Here is a 21,950-nt window from a genome sequence, read left to right as displayed (position 1 = left end):
TTATATGGATAAGACGCCATGGTGGATTGTAATATGAAGGTCATCATCAAACCCGTCACAGATCAATAACTGATCACAGTCCGGTTTCATGGGATCGGGTAGAAATAACTTGGCGGTGGAGCACGCTGAGATTAGTCATTTACTTAACAGCGGGAGATCTACTCACTCTGGGAATTGAAAAAGCCGCAGGATGGAGCGCGGTGCTTAGTATGACATCCCGACCGCGTAGGGGTTGATTTTAGGGTGCTGTGTGCAGAGATTTCATTTGTTACTGCTTCTTGCAAGTAAAGTCTTAAAGTATTATTCCAAAGATAGTTCATCACAAAACGCTGGTGGTCCCAGAGGTGGGGTCCCCACCAAACAGTAATTAATCCTGAGATTGGGGCATCTGGAACTTGGGACCTGAGCTTTGCAGAACCCCATCTTGAAGGGGCAGAGGTGCACATGCTCAACCTTCACTCCATTTATTGCAGCAGATATTGAGCATATGCACTTCTGCTCCATTCAAGACGCAGATCTGTAGACTCTGATATAAAGGTTCTACAGCGAGTGGCGTAATCAGAGTCTGATGGACTCCGATGCAAAATTTGGACCTGAGCCCTCACCTGGTATTGGTCAGATGTACAGGCCCTTGTAACATTCTTGATCCAATAAAGACATACGTGTTCACCCCCCATGTAATAATGTCCCCTGTCCTGGCTCCTTCCTGCAATAATCTCCCCGATCCTGGCCTCTTCCTGTAATAATGTCCCCCATTCTGGGCCCCTTCCAAGAATAATGTCCTCCATCTTGGGCCACTTGCAGTAATAATGTCCCCTATGCTGATCCCTTCTGGTAAAAATATCCCCCATCCTGGGCCCATGCTATAAAAATGTCCCCCATCCTGGGCTCCTTCCTGGTATAATGTTCCCCATCATGTAATAATGTCCCCCATCCTGGGCCCCTTACTGGTATAATGTTCCCCATCATGTAATGATGTCTCCCATCCTGGGCCCTTTCCTGGTATAATATTTCTCATCATGTAATAATGTCCCCCATCCTGCGCCCCTTTCTGGAATAATGTTCCCCATCATGTAATAATGTCCCCCATCCTGAGCCCCTTCCTGGTATAATGTTTCCCATCATGTAATGATGTCCCCCATCCTGAGCCCCTTCCTGGTACAATGTTCCCCATCATGTAATAGTGTCTCCCATCCTGAGTCCCTTCCTAAAATAATGTTCCTCATGATGTAATAATGTCCCCCATCCTGAGCCCCTTCCTGTTTTAATGTTTCCCATCATGTAATGATGCCCCACATCCTTGGACCCTTCCTGGTATAACGTTCCCCATCATGTAATAATGTCCCCCTTTCTGAGCCCTTCCTCGTATAATGTTTCCCATCATGTAATGATGCCCCCCATTCTGGGCCCCTTCCTGGTATAATGTTCCCCTGCATTTAATAATATCCCCCATCCTAGGCCCTTTCCTGGTATAATGTTCTCCATCAAGTAATGTTGTCCCCAATCCTGGGCCCCTTCCTGGTATAATGCTCCCCATCATGTAATAATGTCCCCCATCTTGGGCCCCTTCCTGGTATAATGTTCCCCATCATGTAATGATGTTCCCCATCCTGGGCTCCTTCCTGGTATGATGTTCCCCATCATGTAATAATGTCCCCCATCCTGAGCCCCTTCCTGGTATAATGTTTCCCATCATGTAATGATGCCCCCCATCCTGGGACCCTTCCTGCTATAACGTTCCTCATCATGTAATAATGTAACCCATCGTGGACCCCTTCCTGGTATAATGTTCCCCATCATGTAATGATGTCCCCCATCATGGGCCCCTTACTGGTATAATGTTTCCCATCATGTAATGATGCCCCCCATCCTGGGACCCTTCCTGCTATAACGTTCCCCATCATGTAATAATGTCCCCCATCCTGGACTCCTTCCTGGTATAATGTTCCCCATCATGTAATGATGTCCTCCATCGTGGACCCCTTCCTGGTATAATGTTTCCCATCATGTAATGATGTCCTCCATCCTGGGCTCCTTTCTGGTATAATATTCCCCATCATGTAATAATGTCCCCCATCCTGAGCCCCTTCCTGGTATAATGTTCCCCATCATGTAATGATGCCCCCCATCCTGGGACCCTTCCTGCTATAACGTTCCTGATTATGTAATAATGTCCCCAATCCTGGACCCCTTCCTGGTATAATGTTCCCCATCATGTAATGATGTCCCCCATCGTGGGCCCTTTCCTGGTATAATGTTTCCCATCATGTAATGATGCCCCCCATCCTGGGACCCTTCCTGCTATAACTTTCCCCATCATGTAATAATGTCCCCCATCCTGGACTTCTTCCTGGTATAATGTTCCCCATCATGTAATGATGCCCTCCATCGTAGGCCCCTTCCTGGTATAATGTTTCCCATCATGTAATGATGTCCCCCATCCTGGGCTCCTTCCTGGTATAATGTTCCCCATCATGTAATAATGTCCCCTATCCTGAGCTCCTTCCTGGTTTAATGTTTCCCATCATGTAATGATGCCCCCCATCCTGGGACCCTTCCTGCTATAACGTTCCCCATCATGTAATAATGTCCCCAATCCTGGACCCCTTCCTGGTATAATGTTCCTCATCATGTAATGATGCCCCCCATCCTGGGACCCTTCCTGCTATAACGTTCCTCATTATGTAATAATGTCCCCAATCCTAGACCCCTTCCTGGTATAATGTTCCCCATCATGTAATGATGTCCCCCATCGTGGGCCCCTTCCTGGTATAATGTTTCCCATCATGTAATGATGCCCCCCATCCTGGGACCCTTCCTGCTATTACGTTCCCCATCATGTAATAATGTCCCCCATCCTGGACTTCTTCCTGGTATAATGTTCCCCATCATGTAATGATGCCCTCCATCGTAGGCCCCTTCCTGGTATAATGTTTCCCATCATGTAATGATGTCCCCCATCCTGGGCTCCTTCCTGGTATAATGTTCCCCATCATGTAATAATGTCCCCTATCCTGAGCCCCTTCCTGGTATAATGTTTCCCATCATGTAATGATGCCCCCCATCCTGGGACCCTTCCTGCTATAACTTTCCCCATCATGTAATAATGTCCCCCATCCTGGACTTCTTCCTGGTATAATGTTCCCCATCATGTAATGATGCCCTCCATCGTAGGCCCCTTCCTGGTATAATGTTTCCCATCATGTAATGATGTCCCCCATCCTGGGCTCCTTCCTGGTATAATGTTCCCCATCATGTAATGATGTCCCCTATCCTGAGCCCCTTCCTGGTATAATGTTTCCCATCATGTAATGATGCCCCCCATCCTGGGACCCTTCCTGCTATAACGTTCCCCATCATGTAATAATGTCCCCAATCCTGGACCCCTTCCTGGTATAATGTTCCCCATCATGTAATGATGCCCCCCATCCTGGGACCCTTCCTGCTATAACGTTCCTCATTATGTAATAATGTCCCCAATCCTGGACCCCTTCCTGGTATAATGTTCCCCATCATGTAATGATGTCCCCCATCGTGGGCCCCTTCCTGGTATAATGTTTCCCATCATGTAATGATGCCCCCCATCCTGGGACCCTTCCTGCTATTACGTTCCCCATCATGTTATAATGTCCCCCATCCTGGACTTCTTCCTGGTATAATGTTCCCCATCATGTAATGATGCCCTCCATCGTAGGCCCCTTCCTGGTATAATGTTTCCCATCATGTAATGATGTCCCCCATCCTGGGCTCCTTCCTGGTATAATGTTCCCCATCATGTAATAATGTCCCCTATCCTGAGCCCCTTCCTGGTATAATGTTTCCCATCATGTAATGATGCCCCCCATCCTGGGACCCTTCCTGCTATAACGTTCCCCATCATGTAATAATGTCCCCCATCCTGGACCCCTTTCTGGTATAATGTTCCTCATCATGTAATGATGTCCCCCATTCTGGGCCCCTTCCTAGTATAATGTTCCCCTGCATGTAATAATGTCCCCCATCCTATGCCCCTTCCTGGTATAATGTTCTTCATCATGTAATGATGTCCCCCATTCTGGGCCCTTTATTTAATAATGTCCTCCATCCTGGGTCCCTTCCTATAATAATGTCCTCCATCCTGTGCAACGTCCGTAATAATGTCCCATCCTGGCCCCTTCCAGTAATAATGTGTCCCCCCCCATTCTGCGCCCCATCCTATAACTATGTCCCCCATCCTGGGCCCCTTTCTGGTGAAATTTCCCTTATCCTGGTACAATGCCCCCCATCCTGGGCCCCTTCCTGGAATAATACCCCCCATCCTGGGCCTCTTCCATTCTTCTCTAGAACATTTTATAAAGAAAAAAATTATTATTATTATTTTCTCCCGCTCCCATGAAGTGTGGCATCCTCCTCTGAAGTCAACGCCTAGTAATCAGTAAATTATTCCCTATCCTTTCTGTTTTGGGAATAACCCTTTAAAGAGGAACTGTCAGCAGGTCAAAAGTGACCAGCATTTGCTCATAGTTTATTCCCACTCTTCCCCTGCGTTTTCCATTTTCATTTTTTTAGAAATCCTCCAATCGGTTCCAGAAATATGGGTATTTTTAGTTAGTGATAATTTTTATGGTCTTTACTAAGGGGGCGTGTCTCACAGGATCCTCTGGGGCGTGTCTTTAGGCTATTTCACATAATTACCCTGTGAGCCACGCCCTCTTGATAAAGACCACAAAAATTAGCACTAAATAAAAAGGCCCATATCTCTGGAACTGTACGAAAAAAAAACAAAAAATTGAATAATTAGGGGAACAGTGGAAATAAAATAATTGAAAAAAAACAGGCATATGAGGCCTGGTGACAGATCCTCTTTAAAGGGGTTTTCACATATGGAGACCACCCATGTTCCTATACCCTATTAGAACATATGGACTTCACAGAGGGGATCCTATTCTGTAAGAGCAGCTTCTCCTTTAACTTTTGAGCCACCTGTTCATCACCTGGGCGGCCATTCATCTGAATTGACACATGCAATGCAAAGGAGACTACAGGGGTAATGTCTGGTTCCTTACACCCTCTAGTTTTATAGCACCCATAGACTTTTTTGGGGTCCATACTGTAACTGCACCCCTAGAGACCTTCAATATAATATTAAAAAGGGTTTTCAAGGACTTTGATGACCTTAAAATAGGTCAGATTGGTGGAAGTCCAACAGCCAGTATACCCATCAATCTGCTGTTACCAGGTCTCGCGGCCTCTGGAGGTATACAATGTACAGAGCCAGAAACCACAGCGCCAAACACTGGGTAGTGGCCATGCTCAGGTACTGCAGCTCAGTCCCTCTTGACCTGAATATGATGTAGACTGCAGTACCCAAGAATGGCCACTACATAGTGAATGGAGCTATGGTATTCCAGCTCCATACACTGTATATTTCTGACAACCACAGGATCCGACCTGCCAGGTGTCACTCCACCGATCTGATATTATTGATGACCTAGCTAAAGGAAAAGTCATACATATTGCAGTTCTAGACAATCCCTTTAAGCCTTATATTCTGCATGGGTCTTACAGAATAACAAAATGGACATCCTATCTATATATATTTTTTTTAAAAAAAAACCTAGCTAACAGTCGGAATAAGAGGTAAAAAAAATGTTAAATCTTGGCTTGTGTGAAATAAATGTCAAAAAGGGGTTTTCAAGGTTAGAAACAAAAAGTATAGTTATTTTTTTTAGAAACAGCACCACTCTTGTCTAAAGGCCATGTCCGGTATTGCAGTTCAACCTCCATTCATCTCATTTTGGCTTTATTAACACTATAAAAAAACATAACAGTCATCAATAAACTGTAGACATAACATTTCTAGGCAATTAATAGAAATAATTTTATTAAAGGGGTAGTCCACCTTTTTGGACCATTATTTTTGTTTTACTTAAATGCATGTATTTGGGGCTAAAAATTATTTTTGCAATTGGGTTTTATTAAAAATTTTGCACAATTTGGCTTTTACATGCTTGTTGTTTCCTTACACGATCAGCTTTGATGTGGTCTGTGCTTCAGGAGAGACGACCTGAGATAAAAAAAAAAAACATAATAGAGATACAATCTCCCTGTTAGAATGAACTCACTGACTGAATGTCAGTTAGCTCATTCTACAGACAATTCAATGCACAAGCTATAGAAGGCAACTGGCGCAAAATGTTTAATAAGATTGGAAAAATAATTTTTAACCCCCAATGCATGCATTTATGTAAGAAAAGATAAGGTGGACAAAGGATCTGAAACAGTGCCACACCTGTCCGTCTGTTGTGTCTGGTATTGCAGCTCAGTTGCATTCAAGTGAATATAAATTAGCTGCAATACCATTACCAACCTGGTAGCAGGTGGAGGCGCTATTGCTGGAGATAAACGGTCATTTTCTACTTTTGTGAAAAAAAACATTGATGGAGCTTGTCTGCTGTAGGCAGTCTTTCTGGGTATAACATCAAGACCAGCTAATGGTAGTGATGAGGAGTTTACTGTGGTCCTATAGATTCAAAAATATCTAGTATTTATCTGGTAGACTCTAGTGGTGGGCAAAGGTGTCAATGATGACATTTAAAGGGATATTCCCATCTTTTACATATAAGACTTATGGGCCGGCTATGCTATGAGTCGGCAGGGATCTCATTCAATTCTCCGAGCGCTCTTATGTGTTCTCAAAAAGAGAGCCAACGTTTTATATCTCTGGTGGCGGTTTACCTCTTAAAGAACAAAAAGATGGGCAGATCGAAATCAGACATGCCCAATCGACATCTCGCCCGTCATCATTTCTTAGTGGAGCGCCATGGGCTACCCTACACATTACACTATCGGTATCAGTGGGTTCATGCTGACGTTAGTCTAATGAATATGGGGGCCTTAAAGGGAATCTGTCAGCAGGTTTTTGCTATTTAATCCAAGAGCAACATAATGTAGGAGTAGATACCCTGATTCCAGTGATATGTCACTTACTGGGCTGTGTCTTGCTGTTTCAATAAAATCAGTGTTTTATCAGGAGGAGATTATTACTACAGGACTAGGTGTCTCCTGCCTCCTAGTCCGATCACGCCCCCAGCACTGATTGGCCTCTTTCTGTCAGAGTGTACACATAAAGCAGCCAATCAGTGGTATGGGCGGGGCTATGCACAGCTCAGCATTCCGAGATCTGGAGCAGAGAAAACTGTGATTCTATCACAACTGCTGCACCCAGTATACTAAGTGATACATCACCGGAACCAGGGTCTCTGCCCCTACATCATTCTGCTGTCAGATTACATAGAAAAAACATATTCCCTTTGACTTGTCCCAGTACAGATGTCCTTACAAAGCATTTTCATGGTAATTGGGCCTACACCAATTTGACAGTCAACTTGACATAGATCTGAAGACCCTACAAACTAGACATGACCCATTAGTTTTGTGGCAGGATGACTTTATCTCAGTGCGGTAGGACTAATTCATGGTCTATTTGAGAAAGCAAAATACAGTTGAAACCAGAAGTTTACATACAGTACATTTTATAAAAATACACATATTCATGTTTTTCTTAATATCTGACATGAAATCAGAATAAACCTTTCCCATTTTAGGTCAATTAGGATTACCATAATGTTTAATATTTGCCAAATGCCAGAATAATGAGAGAGACAGAATGTTTTAAGGCATTTTTATTACTTACTGCAAAGTCAAAAGTTTACATACATTTCATTAGTATTTGGTACCATTGCCCTTAAACTGAATGATTTGGGTGAAACGTTTGGGATCTCCTTCCACAAGCTTCTCACAATAGTTGGTCGGATTTTGGTCCAATTCCTCCTGACAAAACTGGTGTAACTGATCCAGGTTTGTAGGTCGTCTTGCTCGCAGCCTTTTCAGCTTCGCCCATAAATTTTCAATAGGATTGAGATCAGGGCTTTGTGATGGCCACTCCAAAACATTGACTTTGTTATCCTTAATCCACTTTGTTGCCATTTTGGCAGTATGCTTCGGGTCATTGTCCATTTGGAAGACCCATTTCCGCCCAAGCTTTAACTTCCTGGCTGATGTCTTGAGATGTTGCTTCAGTATTGCCACATAATCTTCTTTTCTCATGATGTCATCTATTTTGTGAAGTGCACCAGTCCCTTCTGCAGTAAAACAACCCCACAACATGATGCTGCCACCCCCATGTTTCACAGTTGGGATGGTGTTCTTAGGCTTCTAAGCTTCTCTCTTTTTCCTCCAAACGTAACGATGGTCATTATGCACAAAAAGTTCAATTTTAGTTCCATCAGACCACAGGACATGTCTCCAAAAATTAAGGACTTTGTTACTGTGTGCATTTGCAAACATTGATCTGGCTTTTTTATGTTTCTTCTGGAGTAATGGCTTCTTCCTGGCAGAGTGGCCTTCCAGCTCGTTTCACTGTGGATATTGACATAATCTTACCAGCTTCCGCTATCATCATCACAAGGTCTTTTGCTTTTGTCCATGGGTTGATATGCACATGTCGGACCAAAGCACGTTCATCTCTGGGACACAGAACCCGTCTCCTTCCTGAGCAGTATGATGGCTGGACATTCCCATCTTGTTTGTACTTGCGTATAATTGTTTGTACAGATGAATGAGGCACTTTCAGGTATCTTGAAATTGTACCCAAGGATGAGCCAGACTTGTGCAAGTCCACAATTCTCTTCCTGATATCTTGGCTGATTTCTTTAGACTTTCCCATGATGCTACACAAAGAAGCAGTGTGTTTCAGGTGTGCATTAAAATACAGCCATAGGTATGTCTCTAATTAACTCAGATGTTGCCAAAAAAAAAATCAGAAGCTTCCAAACACATGACATCATCATATGGGCAGTCCAGAATTGCTTAAAGGCATAGTAATCTTAGTGTATGTAAACTTTTGACTTTGCAGTAACTAATAAAAATGCCTTAAAACATTCTCTCTCTCATTATTCTGGCATTTGGGAAATATTAAAAATTATGGTAATCCTAATTGACCTAAAACGGGAAAGGTTTATTCTGATTTCATGACAGATATTGAGAAAAACATGGAGATGCGTCTTCTTATATAGTGTATGTAAACTTCTGGTTTTCTTATGTACATTAGGACCAGGTGGCAAAAAATACTCTTTATGGATTGTGTCCCGGTAGACCGCCAACCCTACTCTATACTCTAGTTAGATGTGAATTAAAGTCCTTTTTAGTTTTGTATGAGGACATTTTAGATTAAATCTCACAAAATTGATGCTGATGAATCCAGGGACTGAAGATGCTCTCGACGAGGCAAAAAAAACATTCAAAAACCAAAATATATCTATTAAAAATAATGAATCCCATTAGGCCCAGCAGCATTTCTCTGTGTGATTAATGCAGTACATGGGTCGTCTATAGATTTTGTCCCAGTTTCGCGTCCAAACGATGGAAGTAAATAGTCTCCCGTGTATCTTTAATAGCTCAGTGCTGAGATTAATGACGCAAGTTCTTTATATATTTGACCTCTCGAATTTATGGGCAATAAGCAGACTTAAATCAAGCTGAACTGTGTTTTTTTATGCTTTGGTCATAACTATTTGAGATGACTTCTAGCATCGAATGTAATTTAACGCTTGGCTTCTCACCCTTGATGGAATTGACAGTGGTAGGGAAAATATTTTGGCTTGTGTAGATACCGGAATTTCTTTTACTAATTTATGAGAAAGGTGTAAAAAATTGTCCCATATAGCCAGTGGTATACATGAAGAACCGAGTGACTCAAATCGGGCTTCGTACTTGGTGCTGGTTGATGCCACCAACCATCTCATTCCATATGTCACACTATCCCAAGCTCTGCTTCCTTTCCCTGTGTCCGCTGACCTCTGTTGTGCTCCACTTTGGGTTTTGCAGGTTGCCCGGAGTGGATCAATGGCATCATCTCCCCAGACCTATTTAAGGTCCATTGACACTCACACCTGTGTCTTGAGATTTAGTTTCTTGACTTCTATCTTTGGTGTGCTCCACTTTCTATGCATGCTGTGTTTTACTTGCTTCCATCCATGCTGGGTTCCACTTTATCTATCCAGCTCCTTCTGAGATTCCTGAGTGTGCCAAGTACTCGCTGCCCATGCACATTCCAGCTTGCTGCATCAACGCCTGAGGTTCGTGTGCCCAGCCGAACATAGGGCTTAGAGGATCCACCTCACCTGGGGAGCAATGACAGATACTTCTACCCATCCCAGAACACAAGAGTTGTTTGATTCTTGGCCGGTTCCTCCATGCTCTTGTTTGATGTATGGGTCTTTAAAAATAATATTGCTACTTAAAGGGGTTGTATCTTATAAGGAAGGCTTCATTGGTCCTCTCCAACCAGATAGGAGAGCAAAGCATTCATTAAAATACTCACTTGGCAGAAGTGCCAAGACCCCAAAATGTCTTTAATTCCATCTTAATCTTGGCTGTACTTAACCTGTTCCTACTGGGTGGCCATGAATGTAGCTTAAGTCTACACCCACAAGTAGAGTCTGGATTTCGAGGCAGGTTGCTAACCCAGAAGAAGCTAAAGCAGATGTGAAACTGAGCAGATAGTACTAGGACGTGGTACCAGCTCAGTGAGCAGAAGTCATAGTCAGCTCAGCAGAGGTCAGGGCTGGCGGAGCATGTTTAAAATAAAGGGGTTAAAGTTGGAAGAGTTATGGCACAACGATTGACAAGCAGTTGGTCAGTATAGGTAGACCTTGTCAAAGACAAGGTGGATCGAATGCCAGAAATGTAGAAAAATTCCTCAGTAGTGGATTGTACCTTAGTGTTCAGATGTAGGAAGTTGGATGAAGCGACCATTTGAAGCATGAAATGAGTGGGCATTGGCTACTTGGCTCTTGAGAACCCAAAGATTAGTGTGTTTGCATGTAAGAGACTATCAGGAAGTGGCATTGGCTCCAATCAAAAATCTCCAACAGAGCCCCCAATTACCACAGGTCTTTAAAATTAGTGACCTTCTCGTATGGTCCTTCTCCAAGGTACAAAGACACAATTTCGGCCCCTCTAGGCTCCAGGGCCCAGGTACGACCGAAACACGTGCACCCACTATAGTTATACCAATGAAAAATTAAACAGGATGCCAGGTTTGGTGGCTTCTAGGTAGGAGTGCTACAAAGGACAGAAGAACACCTGACGCGGAAGCCTTAGTGCAGAAGGATAGAAGCAGGATGCCGGGCATGTACAGACCAAGGCAGTTGGAGCATGGCAAATCCAAATCTGGCATGACCTATTGAGAAATATGTGCAAACTCTATTACAATAAATTACATTTTGCATGCCGGTTATAGATTTGACTGATGGTTCTAGTGGACTAAGGTATGATCTCTTTCCTCCTGAATTTATCTTTCAAATCGTACTCTTACGAAATTGACTAATGTTCCTCTATATAAAAAAAAGGTTGTGATAATGCTTTTTGAATTATGTGCCTTCAAATACAATGGGGTTTTCCAACCCTTAAGAATACTGGTCATTGGACCACCAAATGTCCCTGGTACTGTGGTCCTCTGACTGTAACAGCCAGTTGTTGGCCACATTAGTAACGTGCCATATATACTGATGTCTTCAGCTTAACCATTACATCAGTATATGAATTTTATTCTTCGGCAACTGTTACACGCACGCCGCTAGGTTCAGATAGGGGTGAGACAGGTTACATGAATTCTTTGGAATCCTGGGGGAACCGTTACTCAGGGCGAACATAGACCATGTGCTGCAGCTTCTTTCAGGCACACAGAGGTATTGACCCTCAAGCATAGACATGTAGCTTGTTTCACTTGCTGACCAGACACACTTGACAAGAGTCCTCATAAATGGTAGAACAGTAGCATTTAATAAGAAGCCGCACAGCCAGTGCAAGTTAAGTCTTATGAACAACAAGCTCCAGTGACAAACAGTACAGTTTGCCTAGCAGCACAGCAGTTCACAGTCTTCCCAGTAGTACAGGACAGCACAGTTATAATGCAAAGGCAAATTAATGAACACTGCATTCTTTACAGCACAGTGAGATGGAGGAGGGGGGAGGGTTTGCTGAGGGAGATGATCCCTGTGACACCATTTCTTCCAGTCCTTATCTTTCTGCCTGACAATACTATGCACTGCTAGTTCAGGAACTCCACCTGACCTGTGCTTAGCTTCACTCCTGATTTGAATCCTTTTCACTTGCAGGGTTGCATCTGTCAGATGCAGAACACACACACCATCTTTCTCTTTGGCTCCAGACAGACAGTAAACAACTTCCCCACAATCCCCCTTGGGCTCTGCTAATACACTCCCCTTCTCCTGTGACTGTGTTAACCCCTCTAGTTGCTGGATGCTTCTGGAGCACAACACTTCCTGTCTCCTGTGCTTTTCTTACTGCTAATAGTTGCTAAATGCTTTTAAAGCAACAGCACTACTTCTGCATGTCACACGACTCTGGGTACAATGGCTTTTATTCCTAAGGGCTGGAAGAACTTTTACCCCATAGGGGTCAACAATCCAAACAGTAGTTTTCCAGGCTTGACAAGCTCTTTTTTTAATCAAGAACATTACAGATATTTCACATAATAATAATTTGTGGGTCTGACTACTGAGACCACTATGGATCCCAAGAATGAAGGTCAAAATGCACAGCTAAAATGGATCTTAAAATGCTCAGCTAAAATGGAGCTCAAAATGCTCAGCTAAAATTGAACTCAAAATGCACAGCTAAAATGGAGCTCAAAATGCACAGCTAAAATGGAGCTTAAAATGCTCAGGTAAAATTGAACTCAAAATGCTCAGCTAAAATGGAGCTCAAAATGATCAGCTAAAATGGAGCTCAAAATGCAAAGCTAAAATGGAGCTCAAAATGGCCAACTAAAATGGAGCATTGGCCTCGCATTCATTAGCTATTTCCATCAATCCTGTTGATGTGGCAGGTTCAAGTCTTCGTGAGGAACTAACAAATGAATACATTCTTTTTAAAAAAAAAGTTTGAGACTAAAAAAATGTATGAAAAAACATTTTAAAAGTTTGAATCACCCACTGTTTTCGAATTTAGAAAGAAAAAAGAAACATATTTGGTATTGCCTCACCTTTCAATGTCTAATCTACGAAAATATAAACTCAATGAACCCGTATGGTAAATTCCGTAAAGGGAAAAAAAATCAAAATGTTAGACTTGTCATCTTTTGGACACCACCCCTCCCCCTAAAAATGCCTTATTAAACAATCAAATCATCATATGTCCTCCAAACTAGTAACTATTAAAACATCAGCACACCACCCAAAAAAGCTCTGGTACAACCTACATTGACGGAAAAATAAAAAAATTACGGGTCTCAAAAACTTGTGACTCAACTATTTTTTTTTATTTTTTTTAGACAATTCAGATTTTTTATTTCACCGCCAAAAAAAGGTTTGGTATCGCTGTAATCGGACTGACCTGAAGAATCATGTTGTTAAAGACAAAAATAAAGGGCTCAATTCTTCATTTGTGATTTTTGGGAAGTCATTTTTCTTTGTCTTGTGGCATTCGTTGATGTTTCTTTATGTCAAAATCATCAAAATGTTGCACTCACTTCATCAATTTTGCACAAAGTCAAAAAAAATTGTTGTTCTTTTGTTTTCTTAAACCTTTTTGCTGACTTTGTAGCACAAAAAGTCACTTTGTTATGCAACATTTACCCCCAAATAATTGGTGTCAATAAAAATTTCTCCGGCGGGGGTAGGATGGGCTGGAGTACATTTGTGACAAATGGTGAACCAGGCGAAAGCATCTGGAAAACCAAATTCCTGTCCACAATGCACTTGGACAAATGTTATTTAATATGGCTGACCAGGTGACCGTTTTTTTCACAGGCCGAGCCGAATATTTGCGTGAAAAAAAATTGCAGCATTTACTAATGTCTCCGTGCTTTGGATGAGGTTTGCCCACTCAAGTTTATGGGTGCACAAAAATAAAAAACTATTTTAACGTACACATTCCAATTCTGTAACATAGGGAAACTGAATGGCTATGTTCACATGTTGCATTTTTGCTTCGTTTTTTTTTCTGCAGCCAAAACCTGATATTTTGCAGCTGCAGACAAAATGCAGGTTTTGCTGCCTTTTTTTTGCTGTGTTTTTGTTGCGTTTGTTTTGCAATGTTTTTCAGGATTCTAAAGTTCAGCTGTGCTTCCACTGTAAAGATTACATGACTTCCTGAAATAATGCACAATTGTAGATGTAAAAACAGCAGGGGAAGTTCAGTTGATAGGGCATTGGTTACTTAACACATTGGTAGGGCATTGAGTCGGCAGGGCATTGAGTCAGTAGGGCATTGAGTTGGTCGGGCATTGTTTACTTTCACACATTAGTAGGGCATTGGTTAATTAAAACACTGGTAGGGCATTGAGTTGTTAGGGCATTGAATTGGTAGAGCATTTGTTACTTAATACATTGCTAGGACATTGAGTTGGTAGAGCATTGGTTACTTAACACATTGGTAGGGCATTGAGTTGGTAGAGCATTTGTTACTTAATACATTGCTAGGACATTGAGTTAGTAGAGCATTGGTTAGTTAATACATTGCTAGGGCATTGAGTTGGTAGAGCATTGGTTACTTAACACATTGGTAGGGCATTGAGTTGGTAGAGCATTGGTAATTAAAACACTGATAGGGCATTGTGTTGGTAGAGCATTGGTTACTTAACACATTGGTTGGTAGGGCATTGCGTTGGTAGGGCATTGAGTTGGTATGACATTGAGTTGGTTGGGCATTGTTTACTTTCACACATTGGTAGGGCACTCTGTTGGTTAGTCATTGTTTACTTTCACACATACAGTACAGACCAAAAGTTTGGACACACCTTCTCATTTAAAGATTTTTCTGTATTTTCATGACTATGAAAATTGTACATTCATACTGAAGGCATCAAAACTATGAATTAACACATGTGGAATTATATACTTAACAAAAAAGTGTGAAACAACTGAAAATATGTCTTATATTCTAGGTTCTTCAAAGTAGCCACCTTTTGCTTTGATGACTGCTTTGCACACTCTTGGCATTTTCTTGATGAGCTTCAAGAGGTAGTCACCGGAAATGGTCTTCCAACAATCTTGAAGGAGTTCCCAGAGATGCTTAGCACTTGTTGGCCCTTTTGGCTTCACTCTGCAGTCCAGCTCACCCCAAACCATCTCGATTGGGTTCAGGTCTGGTGACTGTGGAGGCCAGGTCATCTGGCGTAGCACCCCATCACTCTCCTTCTTGGTCAAACAACCTGGAGGTGTGTTTGGGGTCATTGTCATGTTGAAAAATAAATGATGGTAAAACTAAACGCAAACCGGATGGAATAGCATGCCGCTGCAAGATGCTATGGTAGCCATGCTGGTTCAGTATGCCTTCAATTTTGAATAAATCCCCGACAGTGACACCAGCAAAGCACCCTCACACCATCACACCTCCTCCTCCATGCTTCACGGTGGGAACCAGGCATGTAGAGTCCATCCGTTCACCTTTTCAGCGTTGCACAAAGACACGGTGGTTGGAACCAAAGATCTCAAATTTGGACTCATCAGACCAAAGCACAGATTTCCACTGGTCTAATGTCCATTCCTTGTGTTCTTTAGCCCAAACAAGTCTCTTCTGCTTGTTGCCTGTCCTTAGCAGTGGTTTCCTAGCAGCTATCTTACCATGAAGGCCTGCTGCACAAAGTCTCCTCTTAACAGTTGTTGAAGAGATGTGTCTGCTGCTAGAACTCTGTGTGGCATTGACCTGGTCTCTAATCTGAGCTGCTGTTAACCTGCGATTTCTGAGGCTGGTGACTCGGATAAACTTATCCTCAGAAGCAGAGGTGACTCTTGATCTTCCTTTCCTGGGATGGTCCTCATGTGAGCCAGTTTCTTTGTAGCGCTTGATGGTTTTTGCAACTGCAGTTGGGGACACTTTCAAAGTTTTCCCAATTTTTCGGACTGACTGACCTTCATTTCAGGTATCAGCTGTGTATCCACCTAACTTCTGCACAACACAACTGATGGTCCCAACCCCATTTATAAGGCAAGAAATCCCACTTATTAAACCTGACAGGGCACACCTGTGAAGTGAAAACCATTTCCGGTGACTACCTCTTGAAGCTCATCAAGAGAATGCCAAGAGTGTGCAAAGCAGTCATCAAAGCAAAAGGTGGCTACTTTGAAGAACCTAGAATATAAGACATATTTTCAGTTGTTTTTTGTTAAGTATATAATTCCACATGTGTTAATTCATATTTTTGATGCCTTCAATGTAAAATTTTCAAAGTCATGAAAATACAGAAAAATCTTTAAATGAGAAGGTGTGTCCAAACTTTAGGTCTGTACTGTATCACTAATTTAATTATCTGTTCTAATACTAGCATTGGTGCTCATTTGAGGATACCAAGACTTTATGGTTTAAACTTGGAAAAATCATGAAAAAACAAGTGGGTTTCACATCCTGCCATACCTACGCTCTTTTCACCAAAAAGGCTGCAAAAACTGAGAACAGCATTCTTACTGTGTTTTTGTTGCGTTTTTGCACTTACTCATTGCTTTCTATGTGTGAAAAAAGCTGCAGAAATGGCAAATGAATTGACATGCTGCAGTTTTCAAGAACACAGTTTTCCAATTCGAGTTTCCCTTTTGCTGGTAATGTAAAAAGCAGCTTTTAATTTGCATAAAAAATGCAACATGTGAACATAGCCTATTTGTTCTTGTCAATTTATAATAACAGCTGATGTATAAAAAATGAATGACAATACGAATGAAAAATCGTCCGTTTTTCTGAATGAAAAAAAGGATCCTTTTTTTATACGCTTGTGTGAACTTAGTCTTACTGTCTTTCGTGTTGATGACTTTATCTGGACCCTAATTTATTTAGGAGGAGCTTTTCTGTAAACTAAATTATTAAAAGCTGCCAAAGAGTGCCAAATTGCCACCGAGACCATTTTGACGGGAGCTTATTTATTAGGCAAGTCGTAGGAATGTGGGAGAGAGACAGATTGCGCACGGTACAAAGTCAATGGCCGAATTTTTATTCCATCGTAAATTAGGCTCAATATGTTTATGTAAATCAATGATCAGATCAATGGATTGCGCCTTCTCTTTCAGCCATGAGTTCTGTAGGTATTTAGCTCCTGAAAATTCCCGCAGGATGGATGGTGAAAGATTAAATGGTTATACGAGGGTATTCTTAATTAACTCAAACCGGTTATTTCTCCGAGAATACGGTGAATTGCAGTAAACTTGAAAACACTTTTTTTTTTATCATTTTCTACGCCCCACGGCAGTTGGTCTCTGGAGAAGGAGCAGCTCGATTGACGCCTTTAATGAACACATCAAGGTTTTTACAACATTTTCATCACAAATTTAACCTGATTTCATTGTTTTACCTGTTACTGTTAAATGGTATTTTTAGGTCCTTTAATGGTGAGAATAATAATATAAAAACTTGAAAAAGACAATACAATAATCAATGTATACCATGACCTAATACATGCCGTCTCCATTATTACATTTTCTTCATTACCCCCAGATCCATCGGAATAACTAATCTTATTCCAACGGCAATTTGGAAATATAATTAGTGCTGTCAATTTTGCAGGAAAATCCCATTACATTAGGATATATTATTCATCTGTAGTTTTACAATTAAATATCAAATAACTATAGCATTTTTTTTATTTAAAGAAGCAGGCACCATAGTGATAGTGAGTTGCCCACAATTTGCAGTAAAAGTACAGCTTTACCATGACCCTCATGTGACTTTAATGGGTCCTACAGGTTAGAAAGCCCTTTTTCTGATAAAGTGCTCCAAATTTCCCACTGAGATCTATGGAAACTGACATGGAATTTTTTTTTTTTTTACATATGTTGATTGGTTGTGTTTTCATCTGCAGTTCTTCATTTTCAAATCCCTTGATGTGCAGTTTGCAGCCCGATCTGAGATTCTCTTTTGAGAGTTTCTTTCACAGTAATATAGGCTGGATATGAGCTCTGTGTGTACTGAGGGTGTTTTCATTAGTTCATAAATGAGCACAGCTTCTATCCTGCACTTATTTTCTCTTCACGTGCTTTCCTCCTTTTCTATAGCCCGTTTTCTCTGCCCTCCCTGAGCCTTTTGATGCTTTTCCCCTGTCCACATCATAGAGATCTGTGAAAAACCCATCCCCTTTCCTGCAGCTATTTATACGACACAGAAAGGTAAAGGGGAGAGCAAGGAGAGCTGTCAGAATTAGAGGAAAGAGAACTGACGATTTTGCAAAGCACTCAGCTAGATATACAGATACACCGAAGCAGCAAAATGGTAGAAATTGTTTTAATGAAGACTATGTAGAAAGTTTCATAACTTTTTATTTAGGTAAAAAATAAGCCGTATAAAAAAGTCTGAGAGAATGTGATGTAGCCTTTAAGAGGTCTCTATACTTTTAGACAACTTGATGTCATTTGAGAGATAATGTGATAAATAAACGATCTGCAAATCATTCTAAAAAGTATGTTGTCTTATCCCTGAAAAAAACACTACAAAGTGCAGCCACTATGTGTCTCCCTTCTGCGTAAGCAGCTGCCCACTGCATACTGTCAGGTGTGATCCTTTATTAAGTAGCAAAGACGGATTACATGAAATGGTGATGGGTCATTTTCTCTCTAGAGGAAGTTGGGGGGGGTCTTTTTCTCACTGCATAAAGTGGTGGAAAGTCTTTGCCTCTCTACAGGAAGTGGGGGAGGGTTTTTTGTCTCTGTACAGGAAGTGGGGGCAAGTGTTTTTCTCTCTACAAGAAGTTTTGAGGGGGTCCTTGTCTCTACAGAAAGTGGGGTGCGACTTTTCTTTATAGTAAGTGAGGATTGGTCTTTTTCTCTCTACAAGTAGTGGGGGCAGGTCTTTGTCTTTCTACAGGTAGTGGGGGCAGGACTTTGTAACTCTATTGGTAGGGGGAGGGGGGATTTTTCGTCTTTACAGGAAGTGGGAACGGGTTTTTGTATCTCTACAGGAAGTATGGGCGGGTCTTTGTCTTTCTACAGGAAGTGGGGGCGGGTCTTTGTCTTTCTACAGGAAGTGGGGGCGGGTCTTTGTCTTTCTACAGGAAGTGGGGGCGGGTCTTTGTCTCTAGAGGAAGTGGGGGCAGGACTTTGTAACTCTACAGGAAGTGTGGGAGGGTCTTTGTCTTTCTACAGGACGTGGGCGGGTCTTTGTCTCTAGAGGAAGTGGGGGCAGGACTTTGTAACTAGTGTGGGAGGGTCTTTGTATTTCTACAGGAAGTGGGGGCGGGTCTTTGTCTTTCTACAGGAAGTGGGGGCGTGTCTTTGTCTTTCTACAGGAAGTGGGGGCGGGTCTTTGCCTCTCTTCAGGAAGTAGGTTAGGCTCTCTCTCTCAACCAGGAAGTGCGGAGGATCTTTGTCTCTACAGGAAGTGGGGGCAGGACTTTGTCTCTCCATAGGAAGAGATGGAGGGTTTTTATCTCTCTACAGGAAGTGTAGGTGGGTCTTTGTCTCTCTACTTTTACAGGAAGTGGGGGCGGTCTTTGTCTCTACAGGAAGTGGGGGCAGGACTTTGTAACTCTACAGGAAGTGTGGGTGGGTCTTTGTCTCTCTATAGGAAGTAGTGGAGGGTCTTTATCTCTCTACAGGAAGTGGGGAGGGTCTTTGTCTTTACAGGAAGTGGGGGCAGATCTTCTATAGTAAATGAGGATGGGTTTTTGTCTGTCTACAAGGAGAGGGTGGTCTTCTCTCCCTACAGGAAGTGGGGGTGGGTCTTTGTCTGTACAGGAAATGACAGTAGGGCTTTGTTTCTATAATTGAAGTGGGTGCAATTTTTTTTCTGTCTACAGAAAGTAACAGCAGGTCTTTGTTTCTCTGCTTCTGATCTCCTATCTGATAAACAGCATACAAACATATCAGAGAGGTGGACTTTCAGTTCAGGAGTTCAGGGCAAGCAAGTCATTGAACAATGGCAGGAGGGATGCATGCTGGAAGAAAGGAAAAGGAAGTTCCAGCACATATAGTTCTGTTAAAATGCTGATGTAGATGAACCAGAAAGGGATGAGTACAACAAAACCTTGATTTTCTAAAGGTGCGCGATTAAAAGAACGCCGTCTGTAGTCACCCTTAAGGGTGTCTTTTGAGCAACCTGTATAGTTTTCATTATTGAGTTCAATGTATAAATAGAATGCAGAGTGTGGGTGTTATAATTGTTCAATTACTTTTACACATCAAGTTTCATTACCTATGTTCGCTTCCAAGTAGCTCACTCATAGTACTGATGTGTCCTTACCTTTCCTCTTGACATGACATAACCCGAGATGTATGGCACAAGTTGACCAGCCTTGATTTAAGAACCCATGATTTTTAGATACTCAGTCGGGAGTTGATTATGCTACAGTATATGTATCCCCACCCATTGGTTATGATGTGAATTGCAGCCTGTGAAGGATTTTGCTAGCTTATAGAAAATATACAGTGGGTGAAATAAATATTGAACACATCACCAATTTTCAAAGTAAATATATTTCTAAGGGTGTTATTGACATGAAATTCTTACTAAATGTCTGTAACTACCCATCGAATCCACACAGGCACAGAAATTAAACCATAGATGTCCATAAATTATGTGTAATAATGAGAAATGACACAGGGACAAAGTATTGAACATGTTTACTGAAATTTAATTAATACTTTGTTCAAAAGCCTTTGTTGGTGATGACAGCTTCAAGACGCCTCCTGTATGGAGAAACTAGTCGCAGGCATTGCTCAGGTGTGATTTTGGCCCATTCTTCCATACAAACACTCTTCACATCCTGAAGGTCCCGTGGGCTCCTTCTATGAACTCTGAGCTTTAGTTCCTTCCATACATTTTCTATTGGATTCAGGTCCGGTGATTGGCTCGGCCATTCTAGCAGCTTTACTTTCTTCCTCTGAAATCAATGAAGAGTTTCCTTGGCCATGTGTTTGTGATCATTGTTTTGCTGAAATGTCCACCCTCGTTTCATCTTCATCATCCTGGTAGATGGCAGCAGATTTTTATCTCAGTACATTTGTCCATTCAACCTTCCTTCAATCACATGAAGTTTGCCAGTGCCGCATGCTGAAACGCAGCCCCACACCATGATGTTCCCACCTGCAAACTTCACTGATGGTGTGGTGTTTTTGGGGTGATGTGCAGTGCCTTTTAGCCTCCAAACATGGGTGCATTATTGCATCCAAAGGATTCAATTTTGGTCTCATCTGACCAAACTATATTCTCCCAGTATTTCACAAGCTTGTCTAAGTGTTAATTTAGCAAACTTTAAACGCAGTTGATCATGCTTTTCGTTCAGCAATGGAGTCTTGTGTGGTGAGCGTGCATACAAGCCACGGAGGTTGAGGGCATTACTTATACTTTTCTTTGAAACAATTGTACCCGCTGATTCCAGGTCTTTCTGTTGCTCTCCACAGGTGATCCTTGGCTCATGGCCAACTCTTCTGATAATTCTTTTTAATCCTCTGTCTGAAATCTTGCGAGGAGCACCTGGTCCTGGCCGGTTAATGTTAAAATCATGTTCTTTCCACTTATGGCACCAACAGTGCTCACTGGAACCTTCAGTAGTTTAGAAATTCTTTTGTAACCAATGCCATCAGTATGTTTTGCAACAATAAGGTTGCGAAGGTCTTGAGACAGCTCACTGGTTTTACCCATCATGAGATGTTTCTTGTGTGGCACCTTGGTAATGAGACACCTTTTTATAGGTCATCAGTTGAATTAACTGATATTATTTGTCACTAAATGGCAGGATTGCTTTCTAATTACCGATAGATTTCAGCTGGTGTCATGACTTTCCATGGCACCTCTCTTTGTTCATGTGTTCAATCCCTTTTCCCTGTGCCATTTCTCATTATTAGACATAACTTAAATTATGAATGCATATGGATGATTTCTTTGCCTTTGTGGATTGGATGGGTTGTTACCAACATCTGGTGAGAATTTCATGTCAATAGCACCTTTAGAAATAAATTTACTTA

The 21,950-nt window shown here is 41.9% G+C and overlaps 1 protein-coding gene across 5 annotated transcripts in view; it reads left to right on the top strand.

The window, feature by feature from the left end:
* Positions 1-21,950, top strand: part of LOC141164546 (carbohydrate sulfotransferase 1-like) — an 87,839-nt gene that overhangs the window by 31,305 nt on the left and 34,584 nt on the right. The gene's annotated exons all lie outside the window — the stretch shown is intronic.

Source organism: Phyllobates terribilis, unplaced genomic scaffold, assembly GCF_046119375.1.
Source record: "Phyllobates terribilis strain yellow unplaced genomic scaffold, ASM4611937v1 Scaffold_10__3_contigs__length_209671492, whole genome shotgun sequence".
Taxonomy (NCBI): Eukaryota; Metazoa; Chordata; class Amphibia; order Anura; family Dendrobatidae; genus Phyllobates; species Phyllobates terribilis.
Note: the sequence above shows the minus strand (reverse complement) of the source record. Positions and strands in the feature narration are given on the sequence as shown.